The 12,361-nt window shown below is 43.6% G+C and overlaps 1 protein-coding gene across 1 annotated transcript in view; it reads right to left on the bottom strand.

Moving 5' to 3' along the window:
* Window positions 1–12,054, bottom strand: part of frem1b (Fras1 related extracellular matrix 1b) — a 55,307-nt gene extending 43,253 nt beyond the window's left edge. Inside the window, exons 1-2 of the mRNA XM_026158361.1 lie at window positions 11,946–12,054; window positions 1,550–1,671 (exon numbers count right to left, since the gene is read on the bottom strand). The gene's annotated coding sequence lies outside the window, so the exon portion shown is untranslated. The remainder of the gene's footprint in view (window positions 1–1,549; window positions 1,672–11,945) is intronic.
* Between the last annotated feature and the right edge of the window lie 307 nt (window positions 12,055–12,361).

Below are 12,361 nucleotides of genomic sequence, written 5' to 3'. Positions count from 1 at the left end.
AGCTTCTTCCCCCACTGCCCCACACTCCCAGCCGGAAACTGCTTCACCCTCCATTTCACTCCCAACCAAAACTGTCTGCAGGAAACGACAGGTTAATCTGCATGACCCCGCAGAGGTGCTGGACGGGCCGGGGGAGGGGGAGAAGGAAGGAGGAGGTGATGGGGTGTTTTCAGGATCAAAGCAGAGAGCTGGCGTGCCGCTTCCCATCCAGCCAGATGAGCGTGGGTTCATTAGTTTGAGGTTGGAAGGAAACAGAAGCTACAACGAACTGCAGTCCCTGTGACGTCCAGCAGATCAGCAGTGAGTCAGTCCCCATAGACTCCCATGTAATACATTAGAGCAGAAACAAACACGTTTAACAGCCTGTTTTTGTAAATTACCTGTTTAAATTGTACTAAGGCTTAAATTAGGATTATTAGAGGCGTGGCCTCTTTGACTGACAGGTGGATGTGGACACAGGTGGCTGTACCTGCGAGCTGTCTGCTAGGCTTCACCTGAGCTGGACCTCTGGGCTGTGTTTGTTCTGTTTGAGCCTTTTAGAGCATTTTTAATGTCAATGAGATTTTTTAACTGGATATAGGATAAAGGATGTATAAAAGTCACTGCCAAAAACTGATTGCAGCTTCTACCTTGTGACAGGAATGTGGTTCAAGATGACTGGATATCATTCATGAGGAATCCATTTGACATGTTTCATATAATATAGACCAACAAGTTATTTATGACAGTTCAAACAAATTTAAATAACGCTAATCACTTTTTGGCACGACACCGGTCAGCAGTCTACACACGGCTCATCGGTACTTGACCCAATTGACCCAAATGACGCTGCCGCAGATGGACGGATGGATCCTCTCAGACGCTGTCTGGCTGACGTTCGAACAGTTCAACCCTCATCCTCCATCTTCTCTGAGCTGACGTGTTTAGATTTGCCCGAATCCCATTCTCAGAGACACCTGGACGTTAAACTGTACTGGACGGGGTGTATCTCTCTTACTTTAGTTAACAGTTGCTTATTTGGAATGTTAAGCCTGCATAAATTAAAAATTACTGGTCAAAGTCATGTTTAATCGCAGTCCTGGTGATTTTCATCAACACCTCTTTGGTGGGCACCAGAATTTTAGAAAAAAACCAAACGCTTGATAGGCGGCACCATTCACAGAAATCAGTAATGACTAAAAGGTAGACGTACAGAGACTTACATGTTTTGTAAGGATGCCGGGTTTTTACATAGAAGGACACAAAGGTACTGTCACTTCCTGCCACCAGCTCAGCTTCCCCAACAAAACGTGTCATCACTTATAGGCATTAAAGAGCTGAACTAAGTCGCGCTTCAGGTGAATGTCTGTCTGCATCGCTGCTTCCTGCTGCACCAACACGGCTGGCAAAGTTTCATCCTGAGCCTGCAAAGCCCAATGACTCGCTGTGTGAGGTTTTTCTTTTTTTAAAGGAGGAGGAGGAAGCCAAAAGGAGAAAAGGGTGAGAAAATAACGAAGGAAAATCCTTTAATCTGCACGAGCCGGTCGGAGATGAGGGAGCTGGCACCTACCTGCAGCTGCAGGAGCTCCATACTTGTCTTCTTCACCTTCTGCACACGCTCACAGGAATGCTGTGACACAAACAACACAAACATCCACCGCGCGCCGTCAGTCACCCTGACACATCTGGCATCTGAGGGGAACAGAGGGGGAAAACTGAGATAAGGAAAACAAGGCGAGCACAGACGTTCTACAGCCAGAGAGAGAGAGCAGACAGGAAGTGTGCTGAGAAGTTTCCAGGACTTTTAGTTTTACTGCCCCCGTCTGTTTACCCCCTCTGTGTGCCTGACTCAGCTCCACCTTCTGCTCTCAGTCCTGAACCACATCAGAGCCCTGAGTCCCAAACACGCCTCTGATCCTCATCAGGAATACCAAACATTTCACTCACAGATCTGAGTCCACAGACTGAACTGTATCTGTTATCTGTACACTTCAGTGTAAACGTTTTAAATGTTAAATTGAACCTTCTGGCAGGACGAGTGAAACCAGGGTGAAACGAGCAGCAAAGCTCCACAAAGTTCAGACAATAAACTCCCAAAAGCAACGAGAAGGTTTCTGGTTTCTCCAACAAACCCATGAAGACTTAAGATGATTTCAAATATATGAGGCCAACTTTCTTCTGATTGGCTGCCCATTAAAAACCGCAGGTGGGTGGGTCTTGTATCCCTTCTGTGACATCCCACAATTTAACTAGTAGAAGAAGAAAAAAAACTGTGTGAGGTCTAAACTTTCAGAGAATAAAGAAAAAGGTAGAACCTTAAGTTCCCACAGCAACTTAAACTGTTATTGTTAATATCATTGAAGCTCCTTAAATATAAATTAGACCTGTGAGGATCTTTCTGGTTCACGTGGCTCTTGCTTCATATGAAGTAGGAAGACTCAGATAACGATCAAGTCAGAGCTGTGTGAACGTCATTTGATTTCAGTGTGAGGCTTTTAAGACCACCAGCAGATCCAGCTGTGAATCATCGCTGACGGCGTGTTTAATCAGAGGAACCCTGCTAACAGCTCTTTCTCCATCACAGCTGCAGCTCAGCTAAGCACAAACACTGGAAGTGAAGGGAAACCGTTAGCATAAAGACAGAAAGGCATCTTTCGAGAACTCGTGTTTGCATCTTTTTAAAACTAAGCTGGTATAAACAAACTTTGCCACAGAGCCGCTGATGGCCTCACAGCTCTGTTATCCTCGTTAACTCCCAGGTTACCCTGATCCCTGCTCTCTGATGACTTCTGCAGCTGCCAGAGGAGAAAATCTGCCTTAATGGAAGAACCAGCAGCAGAAGATCAGCTGACTCAGCAGAAACAGTTTCACTCAGGCGGTAAACTCTTACCGTGCAGCTGCTCACAGCCAGCAGTGCTGCCTGTAACATTCAGTCTGAGCTCAGCTGAGAGTCTCCCTCCATTCCAGCATTACTGAACCCAAAGCAACAAACTGGAGGCAAGAGTCAAACACCATCACAGTGTGTGTCTGTGTCGTGTGTGTTTCTGAGTCTTTATCTGTGTGTTTTTCTACATGAACAAATCTGATTAAACGCATCTCTGCCAAACAGAAGCTTTCCTGCAGGTTTTCAGGTTTCATTATGACTTTGCTGTCTCTGGCTCCTCCCACCACAGCTGCAGTAAACAAACGCTGAGTATTCCGGCCTTCCATCTTTACCACCATAACAAGTCCATTCGTCTGACATCCTCTCAAACTGTCCTCGGTCTCTGTTGTGCAGATGTGATTGGTTCCTACATTTCCCCGTTCAGCAGCTGATTGGGTGTTTGGTGGCAGCGAACGAGAACATGTCTCGCCATTTTTGCCGTTACCAGACTACAGGTTTCTGTTAGGGATTCTCTTAGCGTCTCAGCCTCCCTGATAACATTTCTGCTGCAGAAAAAGTCTTTTTCATCAGCTAATTAACATTTTGATGATTTTGGAAATCTTCTAAACTCCATGCAGCGATCAGCATCTTTCCTGGGACACTGACTCAGGGAGGAGTTCAGCATGTTCTTGTTCATAAGGAATATCATGTCGGCTCAGGTCTAGTTTAAAATGTAAGAAATTTAACATGAACACCATGATTACATGAAGATGGCGGACTGAACGTACAAACTGTTTGGAAACTGAGGAGCTGTGAAGAATCATGAAATGGTTCACGGGGTCAGAAGGAGCGTTGACAAGGTCGTGTCCTCCCCATTCCTGTTCGGGTCTCCGTCTGAAGCTCGTCCCAACAGCATTTAAACACCTGTTGGTAAGCAGCAGTGGCTCGGCTGGAGGAGGGAAACCGTCCCAGAGGGAGGAAACAGACCTACTGCGGGTTTTTTACTTTAGTGGGATGAGCTGATGACTCTGTCACGGCTGATTGGACGAGGTCAGAGAGTCGAGGTCAGTCTTCATCAGGCACGAACGTGTGGGGCGGCAGTGAGTTCGGCCTCTGATTGGTTGGAACAGAGGTGAGTCATGCAGAGTCCAAAAGCTGACAAGAGTCAAGTCAAGTGGCTTTACTGTCATTCCAACCAGTGGTACAGTACACGGTGAAGCGAGACAGCGTTCCTTCAAGACCATGGTGCTACATATAAACAGTAGGGGTGCAACGATACACAAAATTCACGGTTCGGTTTGATACTTTGGTGTCACGGTTCGATATTTTTTTTGATACAAAAAAAATGTTCATGCCTCTTCAATTTGTCATTAAAATTATAAATATATATTTTAACTCAAAAGTACAGTTTTTAAATGTAATGTTGCTGAAACAAAAACAAAAAAAATCTATCTGATCGAGAAATCACTCATCTTTGGAAAAGAGAGTTTATTACAGAGAAATGGCTCTTTCCAAAATAAAAGCTATACTATACGCTTCTTCTGGGCTATATTCTCAGCAGCATATTAAACATATCAGGTCCCCATAAGGAGAATCATGTGCTTGTTGTTTTTGTCTGCTTCCACTTGTCTTTGCACTAGGATGATGTCAGTGTAAATGTGCAGTGATATTCGTTGTGTTCCCACTAGTGCTGTCAGCGTTAATCTCGTTAAAATGACATTAATGCCATAACGCAGCAAATCTCCAACGAGTTACCGCGGATCGCCCCGTGCGTGGGGATGGACAGTGTCAACACGTTAACAAGCTAACTGCGCTGACGCACTAGTTCCCACCAACATTGCGTGCATTGCGTGGCACATCCGACATACTGTTTTACTTTTGTCTATGACACGCTTACCATCAGGGTCATGCTTCACATAGAAACCAAGATAGTTCTTCTTCTTTGTGTTAAACGACGGTTGGCAACCAACGTAAAGGAGCATTACCGCCTCCTACTGTTCCGGAGTATGGGTCAGACAGTGAGTTCACAAACTGTATCAACCCCCCCCCCCCCCCAAAAAAAACCCCACCAGTTCCCTCAACCAAGATAGTTCCAAACGCCAGATCTGAATGAGGGTGGGGGAGGTTCAATTTCGAGCTTAGCTTCTGTCTTGCTAGCTTGCGCTGCGCTCAGTGGATCTGCACTCGACAGTGCAGCCTAGTAGTGTTGCCAACTCCTCAGTAAGGAAAATCGCTATTGGCTGTCCTAAAAGTCGCTAGAAGTCGCAAATTGACGTCATCACCTAATTTGCATAATTGGTCATGTTAATATAATTGTAACCTACGCTGTTGGAGAGAGAAATAACATCGTGGAAGAGACATAAAGTGAGCAAAAAACGTCCTAAATGCATTTAGAATTTATTTAGAACTACAAATTAAATTTCTTTTAGCAATTATTGTTTTTTAATGTCACAATTCCAACCCTGCTCCTTTATCCGGGCTTCGACCGGCAAAAGTGACCCGAAATAGGCACTCTGGTGGAGTTACTTTGTGTGTGTGTGTTTATAAGTAGTTTTAAACCTTGTGATCCACAAAACAGCATAACAGTAAAAGAAGAACTGACTGCATTACAGTCAGTGCGGGAGCAGCGGCTTTGCTCATGCGCGATTCATTTGCAGTTTGGACGCATAGGTGTGAACATCTCCTGCAGCTGGGGGAAGACTATCCTCCGCCCGTGAGTGCTTTAGCACGGGTGAGGTGCCCACGGCAGCACCGCTACTTGTTAAGAGTAAGAGCAACACGCTCTTTCACGTCAAAAAGTCGTCATAAATAAGTCTCCAATAACACCAGAAAAAGTCGCCAGATTTGTCACTAGTCGCTTTTTAGAAAAAAAAAAAAAAAAAGCAGAACACAATGCGTAATCTAGGAAGAATACAACAAATAAATTAAGTTATAAATAATACAAAATAAATAAATTAATATCGCTAAGGGGCCTGAAAACTCGCTAAATATAGCGACAAAGTAGCTAAGTTGGCAACACTGCAGCCTAGGCGGAGTAGTCGAACGCAGATCCACTGAGCGCTCAACACAGACAGCATCGTCAGAAGAAAAGTTGATAAAATAAATAAATAAAAAAGTTTGTATTGTTCGATACATATGGTACCGAACCGAAAGCACTGTATCCAACGGTTCAATATCGATACAAGTATTGTTGCACCCCTAATAAACAGACAATCAATACAGGACTACATACTGTGCAAGTGTGAAAAAATTGCAACAAAACAAAGACAGAACAGAACGATACAGGCAGAACAGTGCAATAGAAATGTGCAACAATGACAGTGGGTTGTGCAAAAAGTAACGTGATGTATGAATCTGTGTGTGTGTGTGAGAGAGAGAGATTGTGCATATAAGTGCTTGGTAGGTCTGTTAAAAAAATGGATCCAGTGATCAGAAGCTAATGTAAATGTGGAACTAAACAGGAAATGGAAGTAAATGCAAAAAAATCAAATACACTTGATTAAGTAATACATGTAAATGCAGAACTTAATACAAACCAACCATCCAATAAAACCTCAAAAATGTATGTATAAAAACTGTGGAAAGGTTCAGATTAGGCTGTTTCTGACTCTCGGGTAGTTATGGCCAACATGTTTGGACCCCCGTACCTGAGTGAGGCGCTGTTGTGCATTTTTCCAGAGTTCAGAATAGAAACGTGATTTCTTAATGCATTTCTTTTTCATGCTTTGTGTAGAGTTTAAACCTGAGGAGCAATCTCTCTGAAACCGTCAGCCCCCCCGTCCCCCAGGCCGTGCACACGTCCTTGCCGTGGCCTCAGAAAGTGGCGGTGAAGTTGAAGCGTGTCTGTCACATGGGTTTATGTTCATTCAGAGGCTTCGCTGCCAGAAACGCACTGACTTCCAGTCCGCTGTCCGGCGCTCTCTGATCACTTTTGACTGCTACCCTTTTGCGTGGTGACTTCAGAGGCTACCACGGCATTTGGCCCCGTGCCCGCCCCCCCTTGGCCCCAGGGCCCCTGTCAGCCTGACGCCGTGACTCCTCCACCGCCTGAGATTAATTTCCCTTCCTCGCTGACCCATAATTAAACAGGCCGTGTCGCCGAGCAGCAAAGAAGAAGAATTTTCTCTCTGACTTTGCAGGCCTTTAACTTTTCTGCTGCAGCTTCATTGTGGCGCTGAAGAAGCACCGCTCCAAGTCTGAAGCTGCGGATGTGGAAACGGGGCTGAGCTGCTGGCTCTTCCTACAGCTCCGGTGGCCCAGAAAGTGATTCTGAGTTCAGTGAAGATCAGGTAAGAGCTGTGGTTCCTGCTGAGCCTCTTACAAATAGAGAGATGAAAGCCGCTCGGGTCTGCAGCGTGCTGGCAGGAGAGCGACGGGCCGCTGCCAGCGTCATGGCTGCCGTTCAGCTCGATGGCATCGACCCACAGAAAGCCGCCGCTCTGGAGAGACGAGGGGCTCTGTAATAGCAGACTCAGAGCTTCCATCTTGACTGAGCATGCTCTGTCTGTCAGAGAAAACTCTACTCCACTCATCATCATCATCATCATCGGGTTGCAGAGAAAGAGAAGGCTCCACTTCCTGTTCTTCCACTTCCTGTCAGTCTAAAGCAGCCGAAATCCCAAGCAGACATAAAGAAGCACGTTCTGAGATGAACACTGCCCTTTCTGGAGTGTCCTTTGACCTTTACAACCAGTGTTTGTCTGCACAGAGTTAAGTCCTTTCAACTCTTTCTCCCATACCTGTGAATACAGCTGATCCTGCAGCCAGAGTCCACAGCTGCAGGCCAGGCCACGCTTCTCATGGCCGAAGAATTCATGATAACATGGATCTGTACAATTTATCTGCAGGAAGAGCAGGTTCGATCCCTGGCTGCTCCAGTCTGCATGCAAGCTGCTCTCTGAGTGTGAATGTTAGATAGAAAGCACTTTGGCACAGAAAAAAAAGTGTTTGTGTGAATGAGGCATGTTGTATATAAAGCCCTGTGAGTGCTGAGGAGAAAGGAGGACCTGTCCATTTAAAGAATCATTTTAACATGTGTGAAAATTTGCTTTTTTGACAAAAATAATAACTCTGCACAGAGCAGAGGAGAGTCTCTGGAACCAGAATTGACCAATTTTATCACATTTTTATATTCATATTTAAGCCATTACTAATATATTATCTTTAAATATCACAGCTATATAACTGCGCACAGTATTGGATCCATCTTTACCTTATGGTCAATGTCACAGGAACCATCAGACAGTCCAAACACACCACTGGGACAGCGTTTCAGTGCTGAAGAAGTACATCAACATTTAAGAATGAGCGACTGAGTCACATGATAAGTTAGCAAATGAATCTCAGGCTCTAAAAAAGCTCCAAATCTGTACTGAGTCAAAGTGTCTGAGCAGGTGCTAAGGTCAACTCCGACTCACATCACATAAATATTCAGGTGAGATACAAACTGTTTTCACACAGTTTACCAAACACACCACCGTCCCCTCCTAAGCCCCTGAATGTCCTGATGTGGACCCAGGAGCTTTTGGAAAGATTCTTTCCTGTCCTGAGAAAAAAAGGACATTTGGGGTCAAAACAAAATTACAAATAACTGAAAGAAAAAACTACTGGGAGACATCTGGATGGTCTCCAGCTGTTTGGCTCATTCCTCTCCAGTTTAACACTCAGCTTCACATCCTGAAAGTTCTGGTTCAGGCCGACCCATCTTACTGTGTGTGTATGTCTCTTCTCTCAGGCCATTAGACCCATTAAGAGCTATACTGGTGACCAGTGGATAGTCGCACTGGGAAGCTGTCAGCTCTCATACATCACAATCACTGACTGACTGACACCCTCCTCCTCCTCAGGAGAAGAAAGGAGTGATCTCACACACACACACACACACACACACACACACACACACACACACACACACACATGCTTGCAGGTCAGCCTGCAGTATCAGGTGAAGGCATATTTAAGGAGGAATCAGACAACTGGATGAGATGAGATGATGAAGAGGAGAGGGGAGAAGGTGGTGGGGATGATCTGTGGGGGGATATCGCCTCCTGAGGAAGATGGGGAGCGGAGGGATCGACCTTCCCTGGCAGTGATGAGGAGGGAGGAGCTCAAGATCAGATTATGCAAATGAGGCGTTGTTTTGATGCAAAACAAGCCGGACTGGCTGCTAATGTTTCTCCAGTCGTGAAAGGGCGAGACTCCCTGGGAGAAATACCAGAAGAGAGAGGGTGGGGGGGGAGTGTGGAGGAACAAGGGAGTCTGGGTAATAAGCGGCGCTGGGCGGGCAGCTCCCCCGGCGTTATACATTATCATATTTCCACGTAATTAGTTGGTTTTTCCACATGAAATGAGGAAGCAGTTCGACGGTGCGTTCACTGCCGCGAGGACAGCCGGCTTCTTCTTCTTCTCCTCCTCCTCTGTTACCAAGAGATGACCTTTGACCTTTACTCTCTCATCAACTACTCTATCCCCCCCCCCCCCCACACACACACACACACTTCACTGGTCAGTAAACAATAATTGAGCTACAGGACCTGATTAATATATGAATCGAGGCATGTAGAGGCAAACAGGGAGTTAATTGGAACCTTCTGGAACCTTTCATAGTCTGATTTCATCATCATCATCATCTAATTTCCAGCAGGAGAAATCTGCACCTGAAATAATCAAACAGCCACCTTGCTTTAGCATCCTTCCCTCCACGTGCCTAATATAAATAAATTCTAGTTGTGCTTCAGTCTGAAAGGTCTAGGGGCAGCTTTCGCACATCTGCCGGACAGCGACATAATTTCCTGATTTAACAGTCAAGTCATGATGTGCGATACCACTGATTTCCTTTCTGATCCGATACCAAGTAAAATTCAGGGTGGTATCGACGATACTGATCCGATACCGATACTTTGTACAAAAACGTAATATTTCATTGTATTTCATATATAATTGTATTATGTAATTGTAATAATAATATAGCTTCATAATGATTACAGGACATCAGACTACTTGTTCTTATTGCTTAATAATTCAGAATTATCATATAGAAATAAAACTTAAGCCCGTATTTCACACATGACTATGAAATGCAGAAGAGGAAGTAGTTCCTTCCAATTTAGATCCAAATGATATAGTTTCTACTGTGTTCCTGTTAATGATAAACTACAAATTTACCCCAAAATACTAAAATATCAATATTTTAATATAAGAATCGATTCTAGAACATAAATTACTGGTATCGGAAGAATCGATATTTCAATATCGATCCGCACACCACTACAGTCAAGCCAGCGTCTATTGTGTGTAGCTCATTGTGTCAAAATTCATTGTTATTCATGCATTTATTTCAACACGTCTGGATAATTGTAGCTCATTGTTCACTTGTCTTAAAGCTGCCCTGAAGCATCTGCAGGTTGTTGAGAACGTTGCTGTGAGTCTTATATTTGCTCTAGTGTCACATCGCTGATAATTCAGCTGCACTGAAGTCGTTCACGTTACCACGTGGTCCCTGTGATATACCACGTGGACATCACACAGACCGCGTGCACGCTGAGAAACTCCGTGATGGTCTAAGATGCTACAGAAATACAGCCTGACCCCATCTCTGACTGAGGTTGTCACCAGAGATGGGCAGTAACGCGTTACTTGTAACGCGTTACTGTAATCTGATTACTTTTTTCAAGTAACGAGTAAAGTAAGGGATTACTATTGCAAAATCGGTAATTAGATTACCGTTACTTTCCCGTAGGAACGCTGCGTTACTGCGTTACTAAAACCGTGATTTTTTTTGCGAGAATGTCTCATGACAGTGACGTAAGCAAGTGCGACGTTGGTGACAGCAGCTGTGTGCAGATCAACAATGGATAATATATCGAGTGCGGGAGAGAGTATGAGTGTGCAGCGTTTAAAGTGTGGAAGTACTGACCTTACTTTGAGTTTGATTCCATAAAAAGTGACAAAAACATTAGCGTCCATCGTGCGTGGGAAGAAAACTTCTTTTTACAGCGAAAAAAACCCCTAAACTTCCGAGCAAGCACCGAGTAGCTACGACGTGATGGGAAACTCACAGAGACACTCGCGCGGATTCTTCAACTGACCGCAGCACACCTACACCAGGGTAACCCTCCGCCTACCCTGCTCCTGCTTTACAGGTGAAAATAGAGCAAAAGGACCGCTGAGTCTTTGACTTTATTTATTTTCTGCTGTGTTTTACTTGCATCTGTTTGAAAGAGTGAGTGAAAACACAAAAAATATTTTATTTTATGTGCTGGAATGTGTAGAAAATAGGTTTAAATGTTAAACTAATTTATTCAAGTCAGAGAATGTTGCATATAATTAAATGTTTTGCTTGATGCATAAAGTTAAAAGATTAAAACTGATAAAACAAGTTAAAAAAAGAGACTTTTCCATTTGATTACATTTTGTATGATGGATTATGTAGAAAAAGTAGAATTGGGCTGAAAGATCTATCACTTTATCACCTCTTCAGGTTGTAAATCGTGTTTTTAAAAAGTAACTAAGTAACTAAGTAATTAATTACTTTTGAAAATAAGTAATCAGTAAAGTAACGGGATTACTTTTTGGGGGGAGTAATCAGTAATTAGTTACTGATTACTTTTTTCAAGTAACTTGACCAACACTGGTTGTCACACAGCGGGTGAGTTAGCTCGATGGTAATGTACCACAACCTCAACTTTATTGACAATGGCAGCATGAACACATGACATTAACTTTAGTTGCCTGAAAGCCAAAACTCTAGATGTTGTGGCCCAGTTTAACCCACATTTATACCTGACTGACATCTCACCTGGATACCAAACGGCTTTGAACAAACAGCTGACGATTAAGCCTGTTTAACCCTTGGAAGGTCCTGGAGCCATTTTAATAAAAAAAAAATATAAAATAATAATAATAATAATAATAATAATAATAATAAATAATTAAAAAATAAAAAACGTGTAATTAAAACTGAAATGCTGCTCATACATTTTAATTCAATAGCATATTTAAACTTTGGAGTTTTCCACTGACACTAATCGTTCTTTTAATAAATGTAAAGGTGATGAATGTTATGCTGTGAGGCTGCACCTGTGGCGAGTCAGGTTAGACGTACCTGTTAAATCATCTTCACAGCACGAAGCCTCCATCAGCTCAGGTTGGGTGCCACGTGCTCCAGCAGGTATGCTAGCCAGGTACGCTTCTCTTCATGATGGTGCATTCAAGGAAACTCCGACATTTTAGAGTTAGTGATGTGCGGATCGATACTGAAATATCGATTCCTTCTATACCGATCATTTATAATATCGATATTTTAGTAATTTAGGGTAAATTTGTAGTTTATCATTAACAGGAACACAGTGGAAAGAAACTATAATATTCGGATTATCTACATTCAAAGGAACTACATCCTCTTCTGCCTTTCATAGTCATGTGCGAAATACAGCTGTGTAAATGTGTCGCAGCCCCTTGGCGTGCACACTCGCAACAATGGCTGAGCATAATTGTGCAGCCGTATTTTATCTCCACAAA

This window comes from Astatotilapia calliptera, chromosome 23 (genome assembly GCF_900246225.1).
Source record: "Astatotilapia calliptera chromosome 23, fAstCal1.2, whole genome shotgun sequence".
NCBI lineage: Eukaryota > Metazoa > Chordata > Actinopteri > Cichliformes > Cichlidae > Astatotilapia > Astatotilapia calliptera.
This window is presented reverse-complemented; position numbering and strand designations above follow the sequence as displayed.